Here is a 24,875-nt window from a genome sequence, read left to right as displayed (position 1 = left end):
ATAGGAGACTTACAGGATGAGCTTTTAACTAATACACTGAATCAAAGTAAACAAAACTGAAGAGGCAGAAACATGGGGGGGGGGAACCCTCAAAGTGTTTTGCTTTTAAACTATTGTAGCAAGTACACAGAGATAAATAAGCTTAAATTAAAACCAAAACAAACCAAACACCCCCCCCCCCAAAAAAAAAAGAATCAACTCTGATTGTCAAATATACAATTAAGAAGAAAATTGCTCAATGTTTACGCAACCACAAAACCACTTTTAGCATGAGAGTCGCTTGTCATCTGAACCCATTTACTATCACGTAATTTTTTACTGACTCCTGATGCTGATGAAATGAGCCAAGGTGTAGAGGTAGTCTAGGGCTGGAATCTGTAAATAGCCCTTTGTCCCAAACACATGAGCAAAGGTGTATTTGCATTTACTGCCACTGTTAACCTTACACCAAGAAGTGTGGAGTAAAATAAATCCTTTCCTTTAATTTTTAGGTAGATCAAATACTCCTATCGTATTTTTATGTAAGAGAAAGTAATTTTAGTCTTCAAGAAACTAGCAGCTTGGAACTGCAGTGTTTATACAACCTACAGTTAGCCTTGCAGCTGTGGCTGACAGTTCTCAAAAGCATCAATCACTGCAAGGACAGAAGATGAAACATCTGAGGGCTCCAGGTGGAAATTTTAGCACATGCTGTTCTAAGACCTTTCAAGGCACTTACGCACTTAACCATCTCACTTTTATAGATAGCTAGACACAGAAAGACCAGTAAAGCACAGACAAGGTGACTCAGCATTTCACATGAAGTCTGTGCCAGAATGGGACACTAGATCAGCTTCCAAATTCTTGAGATTTAATTAGCACCCCTGGCATTTTATCCACAGACCGCTCCTCTCTGTAAGGAAAAAAAACCCCATCAGCACTATCCCTGGGTAAGATGGATGATTGCAACTCTGCTGAGATGCAAGAGATTAAAGAAGCCCTAGCACATAAGTGAAATTTGGCAGAAAATTGGAGGGGAAAGGAAAAAAAGTTACTTCTGCAGTATGAATCAACATGAACTTAAGCATTGTGAAATAAACATCTGATACCAACTTCCTGCATAGTGTCTGAAGATTCAGACTTACCAGCAGTACTTTCTTTCTGATAAACTCTTACAGAATGAAAGAAAACTGCAACCTAAAAATTTCCATCCCACATCCTACTGTGACTCAGAAATTGCTGATTTCTCTTGGAAAGGTCATCAGCATATTACTTGACAGTTTCCAGAGAAGCAGTTCATTTGAGCAGTGCTTTGCTAGAACATGGTGTCACATAACCATACTGCCATCTGTCCACTAAAATCACATTGATTCCGTGCAGGAGGAGGCTTTCCTCAGCTTATGTACAGGACAGAACAGCAGACTGACTCTGATATACACCAGAGACTTTACCTGGCACCTGGCATGGCCAGAGAAATTAGTGCCATTTAGTAAAAATGAACAGTTCCCACTAACTCCCTTTCAGCACATGCTTATATCTTTAACAAACCTTAATCACCCTGTAATATTCTTCCTGCTATATGGCTTTCCAATCTATAATTTTATTAAAAGGCTATAAAAAAAAAGGATAATCAAACTCCACTATGTGCCTGCTTCTTGCAAAGCAGGCTATCAAAATACTGAGTACTACAAAACCACTGAGTATTCCAGGCTTTAAGGATATGCAGTATGACAATCAATCTTAATGTACATTCACTACATAGGTTCAACCAAATAACAATACTATCTTCAAGAAGTATCAAGAAACCGGAAGGATTCCACAGAACTTCTGTTTCCTTGAATTTCTGGTTTTAACCTCTTCTTATCTCTTGGTCTTGACAAAATGAATTATTTTCATTTGGAGTTGCAGTTAAAGCATTTCAAATTATTAAATAAAGCAATGTCATCACGTGCCTGTATGTCTAGGAACTGCCTTTCAGTGACAAAGAAACCCCAAACTTGGATGAAACATTCAGCATGAGAAATTACCACATCTTTGGCAAAGAGATCTATATTTGTATTATCTAATGTATGGTACAGGTTAGGAGATACATTCACTTCTTTGTTGTTTACCTGAAACAAATGAGCAATTCCTTTCTACAAAAGGAACAACCCTCCAAAAAACCCCACCAAAACAAACAGAAAGGCAAGGTCATGCACACCCTGCTTTGAAGAGAGAACTGTTCTTTCCCCAAGGATCCTTGTCTCCAGTACTTTCAAAATATTATTTAGGAATCTGCCTCCATTAATTTATTTTCATGGCCCTACATAAAGACTATCTCAAGTGATGAAGTGTGAAAACCCAAAATAATTAGGGGAAAAGTCTACACTAATTTGAGGCATCTGATTTGAAATGACTAGAACCTTATTTCATTAGACTACTAAGCACCATAATTTGAACATCAAAAGAATCACACCTGTCCCCCTCCCCGGCAATTTCCTTCCCTTTCACACAAACATTTGGCATATTTTCCACCTGTAGGTATCAAGTATTCCACAGCAGGCATCTATTAAAATGACCATTAATGGATGATAGTAGCAGCTTATTCCAGGTGATTTTCTTGGAGCCACAGAGCAACCCTATGGCAAAGCAGAACTCTGCTTGTCAACTACCTGAAGAGTGCCAAGTGCCAGAAGGTTCCATCCTGATTTCTACCAGGAATTTGACAGGTGGAGAACCCTTGGTGAGCTTCAGTGGTAGTGTAAGATTCAGCCTGCTCACATATTTTCAGTGATGTCTACCAAAGCATCAGTGCCCAGGAGGCTCATATTTGTTCCACTAGTGTGTAGTACAGGCTACACACAGGTACTCATTCCTGCTCACTGAATCTTACTTTAGCAACTGCTGCACAGTACAGTGCAGCCATAGATGAAATCACAAGGCTTTGCCAAATCCTGTATCTTCATCAAATTTGGATTTTTTTCTATAAACAGGACAGCACATCCTTCTCTACAGTAATTCCCTAGACTAATAGAAAGTTCCTTCTCTAAAGCACTAAAATGTGTCAACAGAACTACTGTTTTGTTTCTTTTCATGTGATGAACTGAATTAATTTCTTTCCTAGGCTCATGCTTATTAATATCTGATAATACTAGTACTAGACATCAAACTGGCTATCGCATGAGAGAAAGTTCTTGTGAAGTGCCCTGTTATACACTTATTGAGGTCAGGGTTGTAAAATATAGCACTTCAGGTTAACCTCAGGTAGGACATTCAAGTTTATGCAAGAATAGGAAGGAAACCGAAACCACTGCTTTCACTTCAAAGCAGAAAACAATCTTTTCTAAACGTCAAAATTTTATGTTTACAGTATTGTCAAAGTCAAGCAATGTAAAAATCACAAGTCAAGCAAAACAAAAGAAACCAAAACACACAAAAAGAGAAACCAAATTGATTGGTCTTATTCAGCTTCACAAGATTTTAAAATAACCACTGCATTCTTTGGGTAGTGGCATGTCAAAGAGTTGATGAATAAACAGGCATTTGGACTAAAACATAAGATGACTTTCCACATCACATTCGCACAGACTTCCCCCCTTCCTCCTCCAGATGCATTAACAGCATCCAGATTTGGGTTATGCTATTAATGCTGCTCTTTAGATAGGGAGTTTGGAAGACTTTTCTACTGTTTCTGAAACCAGAAAGCTCTCACATGCTCACATCATGACAGAAGATGGCCTTTAAGAAAGCCAGACAATATTGCCAGATTTGCAATGCAGTCAGCATAGTTGACAACACGGTTTAGTTTAAATGCTGGACTAAAATTTACCTAGCTTACCCTTTTCTAATTTCTATTAAAATAAGTTACTGGCTTTATGTTTAAAGTCAATCCTCCAAAAACACTTTAGAGAAAATATGCTGCAGTACAATGCTGTGAACCAAACATGACTGAAACTGCTACTTCATTAAAGGCCTTTTTTGTATGACATTTGCACAACTAGTTCTCTAATTATATTGCTACCCATATGAGAAGCTTTTTCAGGAACAGTTCATTCTCCCTTGCAAAGAGACAAAATTTAATTAGAGAGGAAGCTTTAAATAATGGTTACATAAAAAATAAAAATACTTCTGTGCATTCCTTTTAGGTTTCCTTTTAGTTTAGGTTTGTAATTCTTAAAGGTCACACTCTTATAGAGTCTGTAACTTAAAAAGAGATCATGAGTTAATTATATAATGCTTCAAATTTGTATTAATGGACACGGTTCAGTCTCCTTTGTCACAGATTCTGAGATGTGAAAACAGTTAGAGATTACCAGATGATTTTTTTTGTTTGTTTTAATTCAGCAGGTAAGGTTTCCTTTTAAAAGGGTAGCCCACATATACATCAGTCTTGAACACAGCAACACATCAGTGCATCTGTTGTAGTCATTTTTGTCATAGACATTTATGCTTCATCTGTTCTGCACATCAGAAGCACAGTGGTGGGGGGAAGAAAAAAAAAAAAAGAGCCAAAACTTTGTATAAACCATCTCATTTACAATAGTGGGGTTCTAAAATAAAGCCCTTAAAATGTAAAGTCAGTCAATAAACAGAAATATGTTCAAGTATATACATTCTAATTCTGTAATACTTCTTGCTTTTCTTACCCTCTACTGACACCTTCAACCACACAGATCTTAATTTTGTGAGATGAAAAACAGTAACAGGAATTTAGTCATGGAAGCACAGGGGTTTTGTACCTCAGCTTGCATCAACTGCATAATTTAGACTTTAGGCCCCCTAGAATTGTTTAAAAAGTAGTATCAGGGAACCCACTTTAGGACCAGGAAACACAGAACAGTATTTCACATCTATTTTTAGATGGAAAAATAATGGCCAGATTCAGGGTCCAATACTATGTATTGGATGATACTATGGTATGATACAATATGATACAATAAGATACAATACTATGTATGACCCTGTCATATAGAGCAAAATGAATCTTCATTGTTACCAGGGAGTTGCAGCTATGGTTCTTAGCATGTCCACTCTCTCCCCTTTTGCTCCTCTTTACTCCAGAAGAAATCTGTTCCCTCCTGTCCTCAGCATTCTGCAGAATTGCTGTTTTGTTGGGGTATGCTGAAAAGATCAGCTGATAACACTGATGTCAAAAGTGTTACATTCTCTCACACTGTGAGAGATTTCAAACTGCAGTTAAGACCAGCTTCAACTCAAAAAATGAATTAATCTAAAGCTACAAAAAATGTTTGGAACTGAGGAAAGGGCACATATGATGGGGATGACAAGCTAGTTTTCTTTTCTTTGAGCACTGTTAACTTTACAGTATATGGTGATCAAATCAAAGATATGAGTGCTGTGCCATTCCCACACATTTACGTATAAATTTGTAATGTAAATGAATTTGATAAGAAAAAAAAGCATAGAGCAAAAAAATAAAACTTAATATCTTTAAGTCATCTATTTCATCCCCTAAATCATTAAATTTTCCCATACACATTTTTTTTTCCCAAACTGAAGTTTGTGGCCTTTTCCCCATTTAGGACAAATTTTCTGTTAAAGTTTTCTTTAGCTTACAAATATATTAGCACCTGGGTCACAGCTAAGCCAGTCACTGCTTGTCATTTTAACACTCTGTGAGCTTTGAAGATTGAGTCAGTAATTCCCAACTGTAACCAATGAAGCCAACAGCAAAAGCCCATTCACAGATTGAAACATTAAGTTTTTCAATAAATGCTTTTGCTCTCTGATGGTAGTATCTGTTACTCTACCTACTTTTTGGATGATCTTAAAATTCAAGATCATATTAGATTTTGCTAAAAATAAAATTGGCTCAGTGCAGGAAATGAGGGTGTTCTTTGCTTCTCTTCTCTTTCTCATGTTCATGTCCTCTTTCATGTAAAGCAGGAATTGGCTAACTTCCTTTTCAAAATGGAGAAAACACTCAAGAGAACTTGGATAACAAAATTAACAGGAGATTGGACTAAAGACCATCATTGTCTCCATTTATGTGAAGAAGAGCCAAATCAAAAAAACATATACAGATTCTAGCTAATCTCCTGAACCATAAAGGTTATGAGATGAATTAGTTTTCATGCCTTCATGAACAAAGGGATATAAAAAACTAGGAATTACAAACTAAAGTTGACAACTACCTTCTGGAAGGATACACTGGTATGGCAAGAAGCAGGGATAGGCAAGATCTTATGATGGTCACAGTAACATAATTGTCATCCTTGAGGATAGGGCTCTGAACCCATAAAATTTCAGCAAAGTCAAGTTAAAACTGAAGTACTTAAAGTTAACCCTTCAGGAAAGATCTCATTAATTGGATGTTGCCAGTGGTTGCAATCACCTGTATCACCATACTATCATTTCTGAAAAGGACCACATTTGACTTGTCTATAGTAAGATACAGAACAGTATTTTTAATGTGTTACTCTATTGTACTTCACCGAGCACTGGAGCCTTCAAAATCCCAGTAATGGAGGAGACAAGAGTACCTCTGAACTGATGAAGACAACTGTTCATGGGATCTTATACATCCATCTCACACAACCAGCACACAATTTGTAAGTTTTGTAACTGGAAAAGCCAACTTCTATTCCTCTCATTCACATTTTAAGGTGGGGTTTTTTTTTGTTTTTGTTTTTTTTTTTTTTCATTCATAAACATATTTGAAATCTTCCTTCTAATCTCATCAATCACTCTCTTAGAGCCTGGACTACATTGTAATTGACCCTTCCACAAGCCAGCTTCACCTCAATCTTAAGGATTTCCTCTTTGTTTCTGCAGCACGCTTAGGCTTTTACAAAACATTATGCTAGCAAAGGAAGTGTCCCACGCTTTCCCTTACTGTTCATCCATATGCTGCTAAAAATAACATAACTCTTCAAAGGTTTCAATTCTCTCCCAGACTGCTGTGCATTCTTTAATGTTTTTCTATCATATGACTATCATACTACTTTAGCATCTCCAATTTTAATATAGCACACAGTCGATATTGGAAGAGTGGTTTTGTTTTTTAACCTCCCTTCTCATAGGTATGGTATTAAGTATGCAAAGTTCAGAAATTTAATCAACAAGAGTATCCAACTCCTTCCCACTTGAATCACAGAGGTCTTTGGAAATACAGTGCTCAGAAGAGGTTAAGCAATGGTCTGTTAATGTGGAGTTACTCAACAGGAGAATTCTTGTGTGTTCATTAAATGAAATTCCATGTAAGTTACGTTCTCCCACACAAGGTTAGAAATTACACTCTTACCTCCAAAACCAGAAGACAACTGTATACAAGGGGTCTTCCAAGAAGCAGGTGAATCTGCAAAACAGAAAGAGTGCAGCTATAGAAAGATAAACAAAGCTAGACTGAGCAGACTCAGAAAGTGAGAGGGCTATGGCAGTGGTGTTCACTGTATTTACAGAAAGATAATGTGTTTGCATTATTTTCTGCTCCTGTTTGGTATCTTTGAGCTTTGGAGCTGAATGGCCTTCAGGAAACCTGCCAGAATCTACAATCCCTTAAAACTCTGGAAGGCAGTCTCTGTCCCATATTTCTGCTTTTCATGCTTCACAGTGATTTCAGTGGCTCCTCCAAAAATAGTTGTCATATATTTTTGGAGTTGCAGCTCCAAAAAGAGTTTTGTATTGAATCTAGACATCCATATACCAGTTGGAGCATTCAATGGTATAAGAAGCAAAAAAGCTGTTCTGCAAGAGTAATAAAATGCAGACTGAGCTCAACATGTAATGTTTTGCTAAATGTCTTCTATTTTACTTTTATTCTCCGTAGTTGTACATCATCATCTCTGGAAAAAATGTTTCTGTAATCAGACAGGTTCTGTAATCTTCTGGTGGTACATTAGGCAGAATAAATATTTTATTACACAAAATTAATTCTTCAGAGATCATAATATCCAAGTATTGCTTATGTAAGTGAAGAGAATGCTATGATGACTTGGAGGCACATAAGAAACCCCAAGCTCTAAGATGGTGATATTCAGATTTGTTGTCTGCACAGCTGTCACATTGAGCAGTCAGTCACCCAAGCACATGAACAAACACAAAGAGTGTGAGCTTTCCCTGGGTAATTACTGAAATGCTAATATTTCCAAAGACTGAGACAAAACACAAAACATTCAGCTGCTGGTACCACAACATGACTGCAATGGATATCTGGATACTAGCAACAGCTATTAACTGTGTAATACTGCGTAAAAACACCATAACATTTAAATACCATCCCTAACAGCTCCCCAAAGCCTCACTGTATGTGATACAACTAGGATCACAAAGACTTTAAATGTGAAGATGCTAATTTTTAGTTTAAGTAAGTACAGCTAAAGTAAACTGTAAACAACAGTACTGATATCCCTTTTCCAAGCACAGAAATTGTTAATAACCAAGAAAATGGATGGTTTTCCAGAAAGGCAAAGTATGAATTAATAAAACACCTTGATTGTGCCATGGTACCTCTGAGAAATTATTTAAGCCGTACAGGAAGGCAAAAAAAAAGCAACTTCCACCTATTACTTCCCTTTCTTCTACAAACTCACCTAAGGGTTCTTTTTTTTTTTTTGTTTCTCCTCCCTCCCCCCTCCCCTTTTCTTTTCTTATACATTTTAATTTGAAGCGCATCATTTCCTACCAAGGCTTGCTGCATCAGCCTGGAAAAATCTTTAGAGTACCTAATTAGCTATTCTTCAAATTAGTCTGCAGTCTGATTTGGATATCACTATCTTGCTTCAGCAGACCAGGAAAGAAATACTGATTGTGAGTGTATCTGATTAAAAACCTCCTCCTCCCAAAAGCTGGAGAGCAGCAGCTGTATTGCAGCTGTATTGCTAACGAGCTATTCAGAAACATTCTTAAACGGAGTCTCTCATATCTTTTTTATTTATCTCAAAACCACAGCCATTTAAAGATAGTTTTAGGCAATCTGAATAGTTCTCTATTTTTGATAGCTCAGGTAGATGGGATTCCACCAGTAGATATTTGTTTCACCATTTGAAGAATATTTAATTTATATTCTTAAAATATAAAGGCTTGCGCCAAAGTCTCTAAGCTAGAACAAATTTATTGACTTTAATTCACTTCCTGACTTATTCTTGCATTTCTAGATTAGAGTTTTGATTTTGAATTAAGCAGGAAATTCCTCAGTGCATAAGCACATTATGCTGAGGCAAGAAACCAATACAGGAAAACTTTTTTCTCCAGAGGTGCAACAAAGGTAGGGCACTGGTGGGAAAAATTGGAAAATGGTTTGGATAGACAGCTTCAGCCATTCTAGACCAGAAGACAGTTTTAATCAAAATTAAACATATTTATTGCATTTCTGTACCTTAATTGAGGCTCAAAACAAGGATCTGTGAATCCAGAGGCATGTCTTTCCTGCCAAAGCCTCAGAGGAATCTTCCCATTAGGCCTCACATCCTGTTAAAATGTCCTTATCTGCAGTGTATTAGAACTGCCAACTCTCATGCCAAGTCATGAACTACTTTGTTAACCAATCCACCTGAAAACCAAACCAACCTAAGTGCTCTTTTACAGTGCTATTTGACTTCTTCCTAGACAGATCAGTTCACTAATCTGATTCACCTTATGTACCCACAGACCCTGTACTGGCACAACACTGTGGACAGGAAAGAATGGCCACAGGTGGAAGCTGATTGTGCAGGTAGACACCACTAAAGGAAGGGCACATGAAACCACAGTCACAGTTCCTCAAATTATCTCAGAAAACATAATGGAAAATATGAGCAGCTTTCTCTCTTTGAGTATCTTAACACTGTGCATTATGAGGTTAAATGATTTTATTATAAAACAAGTACCTGTTTATAAACAGCTTATACCAAATCCAAGCACAATTTTTAAATGCAAATTTCCCTGGCTTCAAGATGTCAGCAGCAGCACATCTGCAATCAACTTTATATTACATTCCTATTTCTGCCTCACACAGTGAAAATTATCTTCATGCCTTTTTATATCCAATTCAATTTTGATTCAGTGTTTGATTGCAAGTCACAAGTCCACACATTGTACCAATCTCTTTTGTAATACAAGTTGTTCTTTCAGACCTTCACTCATTTCCAAGCCAGCAGCTTAATATAAACCCTTTGCTGTTGTTCAGAAGCTGAACACACACAGACTGCAGACATACCACATCAGTGTGCCTGAAGGAAAGAAGAAAAAAAAGAAGTCTTGCTGGAGTGGCTGACATCCCCTGTGTAAAGGAAACTTGTCAGACTCAGCCTGTTGCCTGGGAAAAAGGTCTTTCAAGCGCTGATGATGACAGCTGTCCCGTACTGCACACACCCCCATGTACTGGGAGGGTCTGTAAAGATTTTTTTCAAGTGGAATTAAAGCAAAATTGCCCTAGACTTATGTCATTAGCTAGTACAAAGCTGGGCAAAGCAAGGAATGCTTATACCTACACTCAACCTTGACAAAATCTGGAGTGAGAAGGATGAACTTGCTGCCTTTGTGTGTGTGTGTGTGTACAGAGGCAGTGTTTATCTTCAGATAAATAATACGGTATCACAGGGTTACTTCTTTTAAGACATAATATGACATCTACAGCTGCAGCTGATTGTCCCAAGTTTCAATTAAAGTAACAGCCTTGAGTTCCAACAGCAATTCAGTACAGACAGGTAGATTTTGAATGTGATAGGTAAAAAAAAACCCCAAACAAACCCAAAACAAACCTCTCCACAACAAATGCTCTGACACTGATTTAAAAGAATTGAATGCAGAATGGGAGGGTTTATAAATGCTATTAACATACAATCACTTCAGTCTTTGTGGTATATTTACCTGAATTTTAGAAATAATGTGATTAATTTCCTTGCACTTAGTCTTGGAATAGAGATTCATGATGAGCAAGGAAATTATTCAATACTAAAAAAAATGGTCATATGTGACAAGCTTCCAGCACGAGCTGAGAATCACAATCCCACTATTAAGAGAAAAATCACCTCACCTCCACTTCAATGTACAACAGATTGAACTTTTTTTTAAATATATTTATAAAAAATAAATTACACCCCCCCATCATGCAAATAATTGACTTAATGTATTAAAGCATCTGTAGAGAAAAAGACCAAAAAGACTACAACTTTATCAAAAGGAAAAGGAATGCAAGAGTTATATTTAAATATAAATTACTGGATTAGGTTAATGGGCAATGCAGACTGTAATAACTACTGGACAAAGATATTTTTACATGTAACTATGAAAGTGACTACTGTTTCTAATACATTTGAAAATGTTATTCTTAATATACTGACTTTTTATATATATCACTGAAATCACTTTCACATGATAGAACATCATGGTTTAGAAATAAAAAAATCAAATATAATTGCACTCAGGACAGCACACTTGAGGTCACTCCCCTGCTATGGGTGCTCCTTGTTAGATTAGAAAATAAAATTAACTTTTGTCACTGCCTTTTATAGAAAGACATTCCAAACAAAGTTTTTCTCTCTGGATTGATCCTGTGGAAAACCACAAACTTTTGGGAAAAAAATTTATCTTAAACACAGTCGGAAAACAGAAAACTCCGAAGAGGACACGTTGAGATCCCAGAAAACAAATGCTGCCATGCCAGACCAACCTTGGAGGCCACTAGAAACCCAAGAGACCAAATTATATTATAGGAAGCTGAACAAAATGATAAAAAAAATTCTATGATTTAAATGACAAAACAAACACACAGGACATTTGACCCATGCCAGAAAACAGATTTTAAAAAATTAAGTGTTAAGTCATAAAAAGATACAGAGGTGAGGACATTTAACTTTTTTTATTGCTCCCCAAACAAACAATAAACCCCCCTCCAGGATCATACTGGCTCATGGAGTTAGCTGAAATGATGAATGTAGCTTTACAATGCATCTTCACATTGTTTCCTTAAGAAAAAAAAAAAAAAGTCTCACCAGTTTCATGTGCAAGATGAAAGAGCTTGTCTATAGAAACCTAAGTCAAATTATCAGCCTGGTGTATGCCTTTACACACATTTATGAACTGAAATGTCGCAATTAGACTCCTCTGTGGCAGAAGGGGAGCCAGTGGGGTTTGTTTCTTTTCCTACAGATTAAAAAAAAAAAAAAGAAAAAAGAGTTCAATAAAAATAAAATCCGTTGACTTTCATAAAAGACAAAATAAAGGTCAGGGAAGAGGCTTTAAGTCTTCTGGGAAATAAGAAGTTAGTCCTGTTCTCAGAAAGAAAGATAATCAGTGGCAGGCATAGTCTGTCTTTCACTATCTTCATTGCTCAAAAAGTTCTATTTTTCCTTTTTTTTTTTTATTCCTTATATTAGCAGCCACTGAAGATTTAAAAAGTATTCCAAATATTTTCCACTTTGTTGCAATTCAAAATACAGAAGTGGCAAATGTCCCACGAACAGTGTATGACAGCAATGTCTACTCTCACACAAACACATATCAGTAAACCTCCTGTTACATTTTAACCATCTCTACAAATAGAGTAGTTATCAACAGCTTGCTTTATAATAAAATAAACCGGAGACACATAGCAACAAAAGTGGAATACCACTGAAGTTGCTGGGTAACTACGGAACTGAATGCCAAATGCCCACCTTGACTGAGACACCAGAGAACAGGCTTGGTATGCACAAAAAAAATATTTTTTTGGGTCTTAAAGGCAACAACTGCTAAGGATCTCACCTTCTGAAGTATGAAAAATACTGATGAACTCAGTATCTAAAGAGAGATTTACTAGTGAAAAGCTCGTACATCCCATGGATGCAAGTCATTCCATAGCTTAGTAAAACAAAGCCCTTACCATTTTGCAAGAAACTTCATTAATAAGCTTCAAATTTAAGAACTGAGCTTCTGTTACATAAGTATAATTTAGACACAATGGTGTAGGAATAGTGTATGAAGTTGAAAGTCCGTAACACATACAGATTTGCTCCACCCAGTTACTATCCACCTTAAGCCTTACACAGCTTCTCTCTCCTGTCTTAACAGTTGAAATAGAGACACTACTTGAGCAACATAACCAAAATTATTTTAAAGGCTGTTCTGCTGTCAAGGGGTTACTCTTACCTACATCCTAGAACACAGCAGCCTTCCTTGAGAGAGTTCCTGAGAGACCACAGGAAAAGAGTTCTCAGGAGAATGTACTGCAACATTCTGAAGTGTGCTCAGGAAGACTTGAGTAATGAAAGAGAAAGAACTCCACACCTTGTCCTCTTCATTTGTGCAGTCCATTGGGATTGAGGTCACCATAATCACATGAGAAGGCCACACAAACTTCTGCTAATTGTAAATTTACACAACATTTTAGCTTTCTATGTCCAAAAATTGTATATCCACTACACATCCACAGGGGAAAGGGAGGAAACAGGCAGAACACAAAAAGCAGGATGGGATTGATGGCTTTTTCCTTGTTATCCAGTTCAGATTTAAGTCTCAGCTAAAACTGGGAGACTCTGAACATATTCTCTTCACTGTTGGGACACCACTTAGAAGCTATAGAGTACAGGTTTTGAAAAGAACATGACTCCAAGCGTACTAAATCTATGAGAAATACTATATGTTCATTTTGCAGAATTTGACTCCGAACTTTCAATAAGACACAAAGGTGGAAAAAGGATCTCCATCATTCCCCTCAACTTCAGTAAAGAATCTCAGAACTTGAACAGATTAAACTGCATTCTGCTTTTCTCCATATTCATCTTTACTATTTTCTTATCCCAACAAGAAATACTTAGACAGACACTGAGTCATACAACATAACAAATTTTAGTTGACAGAGTAAAACAAAAAGATCTAAAACCCAATTAATTTCTTCTTTATTGCTCTGAATCTATAATAACTTGTGTTCAAGCAAGCAGTACTACTTTTCACCTGGAAGACATTTCAGGCTTCTGCCATCTGTGGTTTATTCTTTTGTTTGCAGATACTCAGTGGTTTGTTAAAATCATGACACTTTCTAATTCTTTGGGTGGTGATTCACCAAATCTCAGAATTGCTACCACCTCCTCCCCAAGACATCTGTGCTGGCCTACACAGTGACAAAGAAAGTAAGAGCTATTTTGGAAGAGAGTGGCACTAAGTTTGCACCTAATGCAAATATTTAACTACATATTTCATTTTGCTCTGTTAAACAACAACTGATCTTTTCACTTAATTTTAGAAATGTATTCAGATCCCTAAAACATATTTAGTCTCTTTTATAAATCAAGCTTTTTTGCAGTTTGGCCAAGAGGTTAAAAATTTTGCTGTGTAACATTTCTGCTTAGGCTTCAGCTCCCCATTGTAACAGCATGTAAGTGTGAGAACACCTACAGTATTTAATGATTTGTACTATGATTCTGAAAACTTCTGATGGATTACATATTGTGCCTTACCAATCACAGAAGAGCATGACACCAGTTTTCTTATAAGTTAAATCTTGAAAGCTAATAAAAATCCTTTCATAGAAAAGAAAAATAAATCTCTATGAACAAATACCAAGGCTACTGGTCCTCTCTACTCCCAGTGTGGGTCAGCCCTTCTCAAGCACTTCCCTGTCTTTTGTCTATATTGGCCAAGGTAAAGAAAAGCAGCTCCAGCCTGACTGTTGGACACAGGGCATGAGGAAAGCAGCTCACTACAGCAGCAAAACTGAAAAACAAGAATATAATTGTTTTGAAGTAATCATCATAGCTTTGCTGAGCATAAGTAAAACTATTCTTCCTCAGGTCTGAAGGCTCAGGCAGTCACTAATTTGTCTATGTTAGATGGCCCAACTTCCATACATAGAATCATAGAATAGTTAGGGTTGGGAAGGACCTTAAGATCATCTAGTTCCAACCCCCCTGCCATGGGGAGGGACACCTCACACTAAAGCATGCCACGCAAGGTTTCATCCAACCTGGCCTTGAACACTGCCAGGGATGGAGCATTCACAACTTCCTTGGGCAACCCATTCCAGTGCCTCACCACCCTCACAGTAAAGAATTTCTTCCTTATATCCAATCTAAACTTCCCCTGTTTAAGTTTCAACCCGTTACCCCTTGTCCTGTCACTACAGTCCCTAACAAAGAGTCCCTCTCCAGCATCCCTATAGGCCCTCTTCAGATACTGGAAGGCTGCTCTGAGGTCTCCACGCAGCCTTCTCTTCTCCAGGCTAAACAGCCTCAAATTTCTCATTCACTGGTCTTCTTTGATTTGTGTTTCCAAGCCAAAACTGCAGGAAAAAAAATAAGGCACAAGACAAAATGCCACTCCATATAGGTCCTGCGCCTGCTAGTAGCATGCCTAAAAACACTAAAACTTTGTGACACTCAATCAATATCATCAGTAAATTGCAGAAAAATAGAAGATGACATAACATAACATGAAGGCTGAGCTGCTCTCCCACTTTCTGCAACAGGAGGAGACATCTTAGCAGCTTACTGTTTTGTCAGCCTGGCATGGTTGCGAGAACTGACAGTCCTACAATTTTCCTCAATATGGAAGGCTAGTCTACACAAGGAAACAATGGCAAAATAAGCTAGAGCGTGGATTTAAACACTATTATCTATTCTGATCTCACATCTGGTCCAGCAGACAAACTGCCAGATAGCTAGCACACAGAAGTCCTAATTACTACTAAAACCTGAGAATAGAGGCTTCTAAATATCTTTTTAAATATGACTTAATTTACCTTTCAGATATTCATACTGCACATTAATAGGACTTTTTTAAAACATAAGAGTTCCCTCAGTTTGGAAGAAGTGTGTCTATGTGAGGGCTAGTAGACTTTAGTGTAATTTCAAAAATAAAGAATGACACCTTTTTTCAAGGCATCACAGATATTAACACACAAGTAGTAAAGTAACACAAGTAACAAACGCTGTATGGTTGTCATAACAACAGTCATGCAGCAAGACACCCAGAGCTGAAGTGAGCTCTTAGGATTTTGGAGCAAGTAAGAAAACAATTGTTTCAAGTAATTCAGGACTACTGAACTGCTTTAATGGACATGCTCATTTGGCCACAGGTCGTTGGAATGGAAAGATTCTAGTTCTCAGTAACTGTACGGGATAAACAAACACAGAGTTCAAACATCATGTGAAAAGATGGCAAAAGCTATGTGCACAGAAGCAAAATAATAAAGATCTTTCTCCACTGGTCAATCTGCACACCAAAGAATTACATACTGTTAATGCAGATTAGCTGGTTTTATGAAAATTTTAGGGGATATGGCCTTGACCATATTTTCTTCAAGCAATACAAACCTTTTCTTCACACAGAGCAATGTCTGTCTGTTAGAGGTGTGCTCTGTATGCAGGTTAGTCTATAAATTTATACTCTAGGCTTTATTACAATTTCATCTGGAACATTCAGCTATTCTCAGCAGTTTTTTAGAAGAAACGTTCATTCTCATTTATTGCAAACATTAGGCTTCCTAGGAAGTCAAATATCCAGGTCCCTACAATCCTTAGAGCAGTCTTACAAATGTAGACTTCCACAAATCAGTTTAGGCAAGCTCACATTACTTCCACTTACATATTCAGCCCAAGTTTAATCACACATTTTCAAATAAAAAGCTGTATACAGTATTTCTAAACAAACAACAAATAATAATCAGCTACAGTCGAGTAATACAGCATGTAGGCTGAGAAAAAAAATTCACTAATAAAATGAGAAAACACTATTTTCACTTTCAGCTTACAAAGAAGCATTTATTCTAAGTGCACGTTATTGTTGTTGTCAGTGTATTTATACAGCTATCAATACAGATCTAGTTAGGGTTTCAAAACGGAAAAATGAACTTGAAAGTTTTTGTGATTTCACAAAACAAGAACTGAATACTGAGGATTAATAGGAAATTTACCAAGTGCAGCACACTATTATTCCCAGTGATAATGTTTTTTGAAATTATGAGTCCTTATGGAAAAGCATTTTTCATAATAACAAATACAGTGCTCTGGAATACATTTCATAGCAGCATCCTCTCAGTATAATTTACCATAGAAAACATTAGAATTCTGGCTGCATTACACCTGAAATACTATTCATAGAGATGGGTATAATATAATAAATAAATAATATAAAAAGATGGGTATTTTGCTGTGTTCTCCGTGGCCTCCCCCATAAAGGCTGGCTCAGCTGAACTACTTCTGTTCTATTATTTGGTATAATGAATATGGACTCACAGGTCAACAGTAGGGATATGAAGCATAAGGGTCTACTAGCGTACACCAGAGAGGTTGGTATCAACTGAACCAAGATTAATCCAGTGAGGAATAGCAGGATTTCAGCAACTTTTGCTGGCTAATAAAGAAATATTTACCTAAATTGTAACAATATCAACATCAGTCTGTGTTTTAGTAATACTCTTTTACATGCGATATGATTTGGGCTCAATCATTCAATTCAGATGTCTGTACTTTTGCCAGTGAAATACCAGTTAGATGAACAAATATTGCCCCACTGAAATGTAAAAAAGCCTAGATCTCTCTTAGTTTTGACAAAGATACTCCTTTTGGTAACAACCATTACAACATTATCAGCATTTGTTGATTTGAGTACCACCAACTACAGCCATCACTGCCCAGGTTCCTTGGTCACAGTGGAAATGCTCAAGATCCCTGACAGGTTCACAGACCAGACCTATAAATTCTGGTAACAGCTGTAAGCACCAGCACCGGTTTCTCTTCAGACACATTTAGCTCCATGCAACTTCATTCACATAATCTTGTGACTACAGATTATGCTATTAAGGAAACCAACAGTTGAACTGATAAGAGAGAGACATTAAAAAGGTGACAGCCATTATCAGAAACTTCCTCAGCACTGCAGCTTACAGAAGAGCAAGGCAAGCAGCAAGGAAAAAGGAAGTTTTCAGAATTAGAACAGGATTTCAGAGACTACTTTAAATCCTCTTCCCACACATTTTCAGGAGCCCCTTTTGCTCACAGTACTAATTCTCTGTACATTCCAAAGAGGAATTTCCTTCTGTCAAATACATTTGGGATTCTAACTCACCAGAAAGCTTGTAGCATCCATGGCTAGTATGCTTTTCCTGTATTTTCCTGCCTGACTTATTTCTATCTTCATTATCTGTTCTACAAAGATTGTTTTCCACTGCAAACACCTATCTCCTTACAATGAAAAGACAGGCACATTCATATATACTAGCAGGCTGGAAAGAGGTTGCTTTGTCACAACACAAGAATTCACAGTGCTCCTCAACATAATACATCCAAGAGTCGTAGTGCTTCGATAACAAATAGGAGGGGCAGGAGAAACAGAGGCAGCACCAGCTTCTTATCAGAACAAATCCTCCTGCAACTAGCAGAAAAATTAGTGCTTTGCATTCACACAAGCACTTTGACTGCTTGAGTGTATCCATGGTAACACCCATCTTCCAGAAATTCCTGTATGCAAGTACACCCTCCTTTTACATTCTACCCAAAAGATGAACAGAATTGAGAGCACTGGACTATCTTTTTCATTAATCTGGTTCTACTTCAGCTGCAGAGGCATCACAAGAAAGAAAAGGTATTCCCAAATCTACCCTTTAAACCAAATTCCTCCAAAACATGCCACTGTAATTTCTGGATTACTCTACTCTTTGACATCGTTGTTCAGTGTCCTCCAACACAAAGACAAGCCCTGCAGGATGCTGAGTATTTTGAATGCATTATTGAGTACCATTTACTAACATCTGACTGGTAAATAAACATCTGATTATATATTAAAAAAAAGGTGAAAACATATTCAAATATATTAATAGCATTTTAAAAATTCCTGGTAAGAATAAGGTGTATAACATTTCCCCAGGAAATTTGACAGAGTTAATAATTTTTCTAATCCCAATTTAATCAAAGGCTTCTTAGAAGAAAGATTTTTAGTATATTTGTGGACTTGGAAAAGAAAATTACATTGGAATTTCAGATTTCTCTATGATAAAGTTAAGCCTCCTGATAACTTGCTATTCTTGGATAATTTGCATGATTTTTTTAGCAGCATGTCAGCACACAAGAATCTGCATTCCCTAGAATAAAAACCAATATCCTAAACAATAGCCTGTTATAATTATGATAAAGATATTTAAATTGCTGAGTGAACAGAACTGGGGTGGTGTTTCACTGAAACAGAACAGTATATTTCACAATGTCATTATAACTGTAATTGAAAAAGAAGAAAGTGAAACAATTTCTGCTTCTGAAGCAACTGACCTCTATGCTGACTTTTGTTCTCCTAAAACAACAAGACCATTGTCCTAAAGCCAGCGTTTTAGGCCTAGCTCCTTCCTAACAACTGTTAGGCTTTACTATCTGGCATTCACTGGCAAAAGCCTGTGTAGTCACACAAGATTCTACTTCTCGTATTTGCTTCACCATATCAAAATCCCCTTTAAAATAAAGAAGAGAGTAGACTGATTCAGGCTTAAAGCCAACAAACAAACAAAAAACCAACCCCCAAAATCAACCCACAGTGGAAAAGGAACTGCTGTTCTTTAAGGAACTTTATTTCCTGACTTCATTTTTGTACTGCTCTTTGTAATTCAAATTCAGCTACAGTGTCAGAAAATGGCAGACACGTCCTTGCAAAAAAACTACATGCAAGATGGGACTATTTTTATCAATTAAACATTTCTAGTGCTACCTTTGAAAAGACTGGGGCAACACTGTACTGGAACCAGGTAAAACCAGTGGAAATCTCTTGATCCTATTTCAGCACCTTTGAAATGTTGCTTTTTCTAGTGAAAACAGACGGAGTTGATTGCTGGGGTTTTTTTAGTTATTATGTGAGAAAAAAAGCCAAATTACCTTCAGAATGACTCTTGAATGTATGCAGAAAGTTAGTACAAGCTCTCTGCAGAACACAAATGTAACCTGCCAATTGGCATATGAATCTTTATATTTTATTTAATTTAAATGCCTGAAATTTGGAAGAAATTTTTTTGGGGAGGACTTTTGCTCAAGAGAAGAAACCAGAGTTCTGCTATTTACTACAAATACCATCCATTTTACAACACTTTTCCTTCTAGCTCTATGGTCTGACTGCTGCTACAATTAAGTCTAGTGAAGCTTTCCTTTCATACTCCCTGGTCTTACAACATGTACAGAAACTTGAAGTATTCAAGATTTGATGATTTTTCTACTTAAATGAACAAAATAAAATAGACAAAAGCATCTTCTGCTTGGAAAAAAAAAGAAAACCAACAAAAAAGAAATCTTAGTAAAGAGACTGAAGCAGCTGTAAAATTCTACCTCACCCTCTTTGTGTGTCACCTTGGTACAGACTTGTACAAAAAGATACTAACAGATGAATATGATTATATCACCCTGGGCAAATACACAGTAAAATGGCTTATTAGTACCTTACCTGCAAAGTCACAGCATCTGCATCTCTTATTAGCAAAGTTTTAATTAATTTCCCTTTCTTCAGCTCTTTATTAAAACTCTAAATATCACCATTGCGCCCAGAATACTGGGTGGAAAATGCTCTGATGTCTGAAAAGTCAAGCCTGAAACTTGAGAATGCTTTTGTCTTCCAAAGTTGCATAAAAGTAAGCATAATACAGAAAGGGAAGCTAAGAGAACATGAAAGCAAATACAAAAGAAGAATTTAGAAGACTTAGAAATGTATTTTAATTACAGAGACTGTAGATAAGGGTAAATTTGACAATTAATTCAGGGTAGACTCAAAAGATTCAGCCAGACTATGAATCCTGACAGGTTTCCAGATAGCTCAGGCTTACTGTGCAGAAGGTAGTGAATATTTCATGGTGTTTATTTTGAATATTTTTACTTGGAGTCAGGTCTTTGTGGTTAATAAAAACCAATAGTAAGATCGAAAAAAGAATGTGTGTTCACAAATATTAAATTGGCCAGTCCCATTAATTTCAATTATCTGTCAGTCAGCCTGCAGACCTGCCCACAGGATACCTTCAGTCATCTCCTGATACATGGAAGCACATAAGGGAAAAGTAAGTTCCCAGCAGAATACATTCTGTGAGGTTGCTTCCCAGTGAGGTTGGCCCAGCTATGGCCAACCAACCACACCAGCTCTAAACATCACCGAAAGTGAGCAGTGGGATATACTGACATCAGGACCAGCTGCTGAACTAGCCAATAGCACTGTGATGTTAAAATACAGTAAAGTTAAAGTTCTTTTTTTTTGGCGGGGGGCGCAGGGGGGAAGGAAGTGAGGAATGTGGAGTAGGTTGGAAATCAAAGACAATGTAAGTTTTCCTCTAGTAAGTGGAAAAAAAAAACAAAATTAATCCACAATTCTCCAGCAATTTCTTTACAAGTGCAGGTTAAGTCAACAGATCTACATAGCAAAGTCAATCGTAACCTTCTGTCAGGTCAGAAAATCAAACTGAAGAACCATATCAATCATCTGCTACCAACTGATCCATAAATAAGAATTTTACAGAAAAAAATGAATAATCAAGATAACAGCTAAATGTCACAGTGGGAAACAGTCACTGCCAAAGTGCCCCTCTGTGATTTACAGAGCTGAGATCTATTCCACTTTAGTTCTAGGCTTTAAGACTATTTGTACTTCAAAACTCTTCCCCATGATACATAACTTTATTTCTTTCTAAAATACAAGACTGACCACAGGAAAAGGCAAGATATTGAGGATGTGATGGTGCCTCCCTTTGAATTAGCATCTTAGGGATAAGAAAGCCCTTATTTTGGAGTCAAGAAGGAATTTCTCCCCCACCAAAGACTGGTAGTGCTTCCTTGTTTTCCTGGGAGGAAAACTACATGGGAGCAGTAGGGGTTTTTTCATAGCTTTAAAGCTATTCACCATGACACAGTATGAAATATCAACTTTGGAACTCTAAATATTCCCAATAAACACTTGCTATACCATTCACAGTCTGAAATTACAAAGAAAAATTCAAATTAAAAGAAGCAAAAACTACAGCATTTCATGTCCTGGTTTAAAATATAAAAAGATGAAATGAGATTAAAATATTTATACCCTTTACCCTAAAGACACATAGATCATATTTTATCATCCCTGAAGGGGTTACAAATAGTGCATTTGTACAGCTATTTTCTTCTCTACTGAAACCTTTCTGAAATAATATCACACACGGACATTTGCCTTGCTGTGGGTGGTGAAATTTCATTCTTATTCTCCTGTAAACAACTTAAAAGCAAATTACCAGTGCATTTCCATCCCACAAAATCTCCTTAGCAACCCCTGCAAAATATCTTTGTATTTCAGAGGTAACAGCCACATAGAGATTTGCAAAGCCTCCGAAAGAAAAATACAATCTCTGGTAAAAAAAAAAATAAAATAAAAAAGCTTTATGTTTTGTGACATAGTATCTTATAATCCCTAAAAGACGGATCAATGCTGTGAGCAGCAACTAACGTAAAGAAGCAAACATTCCAATTCAGAGCAAAAATTTCTATCTGGGACACAGTGCCATTACTGTACACCTTGCCTAACATGGTAGTTGGCCAGTTTAGTGATGGGCAAACTATCATCAGAATTAATGTTTCTGTCTTAAATCCTGATATGATTCTGGTCAAAGATCTTACAAAAGAGCAGCATTCTTTGCTTCAGAGAAACCGAGTCTGAACTGGGCCCAAATCAATGTCATTCTGAATTTCTTGTGGATTGGGAATGTTGAGAAAATTCAGCAGAAACAACATACATACCTGTATTTGCTTCCTGGCTTCTCAGCAAGATCTATGCTTTCCCTAATTTTCTGTAGCTAATACATCCCAGTCTCTCTTTTCTCCTTCTTACCCACTGCTCACTCCAGTACCAACTTGCCACAGGTCACATCTGCTTTTTTGCCCTTCAGCATAGTGAAGTACAAAAACGGCAGGACACTTCCATTAAAACATTTCCCTTGAAATGCTTCGTATTTCTGATATCCCAAATGAACTAATGCAACTTGTTATTTCCATAAACAACTCTGCTCTTACAGCAACTAACCTACAGCCCATGAGACAAAAAAAAACTGGCTGGCACAAAACCTCTAAAATCTGCCAGGCTATCCAGCATACACTAGAAGGAGATTTATAGATATATATTTTGTTTGTTTGCTTGTTTGGTTTGGTTTTTGGGTTTTTTTTTTTCTTATTACTGTATACTTGAGGTATTCTTGGGTCTTTTGCTAGCCCTCAAATTGGCTGCAGCTGATTTTTGCCATTAAGTATCACAGATTTCAGGTACATCAGTGCACAGCTAGGGTTAATCAGTATCCATATTAGCTGACATTACAAAAATTTCAAAGTTATTTTACAGGGTAGTCAAAGAATCAAAGTCCTATGGCGTATTTAGCTACTTCCTTTTCTCACATATTGAAGATGAACACTACTTCTAACTGTGATTTTCCTATATTACACATTCTCTAGGAATCTCATACATGAAGACCAGCAGGGGCTTGCTCATTGTGAGCCACAGAGCCCAGATCCTCAAACAGCTCATGCTCAAGCTCATGCAACAGGGTTGCCTTACGTTTTCATCACCTTGTATAGAAGCCCTGTATTTCCACTTGAATATTCCAGTTTGGAATATTCAGCCAACTGCTCCTAGCAACACATTACTTGAACGTTAGCCATCATGTGTGTTCCACTCACCATAATGTGAAGGTCTGTGTGGGGAAGAGTGCTTTAGTCAGGAATCTGAAGCACAGCACCACACAGGCTGCTGTGTAGAGTACTCATCCCAAGCAGACTCAGATCAAACACTCTGCCATACCCCCTCATAACCAGACATTCCCAATCTATTACAGGAGTAGTCTTATTGACAGGATTTTTAACTCAGACAAAGGTAGATAATGCTTCTAGCTCTGAAAATCCCTTATCAATGAGGCGGCTGTACTGCCAAAACATCAGTGGTTATGACAGAACAAAAAGAAATGATTTCACACACCTATGTGTGCACATGTGTGAATTTTTAGGATTCTCACAAGTGCATATATCTTATATTTCCCTACCACATCCTCTAGATCAACTGTAGTTTTAGCTCTTTGATCACAATTTTCTTAGTTCCTCTGGATAAAGAAGACAAAATCTGCAGGCCAGGTCAAAAATGCTAAGGCCAAATTTATAATGAAACAATTTCCAAACCTCTGAAAGTCCTGATTATTCTTTAAATATAGGTAATGGGAGATAAGCTAGTGTTTAATTAATGTATCAAATGGAATTTCAGGAATGCGCATTTATACGTAACTAAGAAAAACTGCAATAATTACATGAGACCACGCTCTACCTGCAAACAGCATTCATTTGCTGTAAGGTCACATACAAGATACTTTGAAAAGATGAGGTAGGTCAGTCTAATAGACATTTTTCAATTACAGATCTAACTAAAAGCCTGTGGAACTTTGAAGTCAGAAGGGTGAAAAGCTGTTCAGTGACTGCTAGCCTGAGGGCTCTGCAATAAATAAGCAAAATGACCAACTCCTTATTGGCCACACCTCTCACTGGCTGTAGGTATCCATGCCTTTAAGCAAAAGTAGTAGCAGTACTATGTTTCTATTTCTACCAGCCCAGGCCAACACAATCAGGCTAACAAATCCCACAGACATTTAGCAAGCTAGACAACTGGGGTTTTAATATCTTACCATCAAACTGGAATTACAGATCAGATTATCCCTCATGGTTTGGAAGCTTCAAAAAGAAGATGAAATTTAAGTCACTCAAGATCACCAGTGCTCTGTAAATCACTTTATTTAAGCATATGTTTTGTTTACTCAACCACCAATTGCAAAAATGAAAAATATAATCAATCTGCATGACTGGTTCAGTAAAACACTAATACCAGTCTGACAGATGCATGGTGAGTGGTGCTTCCAGGTCTGTTTATAAAGCGCATGGGATTCTCTCCCTCAGTCCACAGGGCCACAGTGACATGATGGGCTTTCAAATATTTCTGTGGTGAAAGTATACACTGCTCAATGCAAAGAGGCAAATCTTCATGTTTATCCA

This window comes from Melopsittacus undulatus, chromosome 6 (genome assembly GCF_012275295.1).
Source record: "Melopsittacus undulatus isolate bMelUnd1 chromosome 6, bMelUnd1.mat.Z, whole genome shotgun sequence".
Lineage (NCBI taxonomy): Eukaryota > Metazoa > Chordata > Aves > Psittaciformes > Psittaculidae > Melopsittacus > Melopsittacus undulatus.
The sequence above is the reverse complement of the archived record's forward strand: the minus strand, read 5'-3'. Positions refer to the sequence as shown.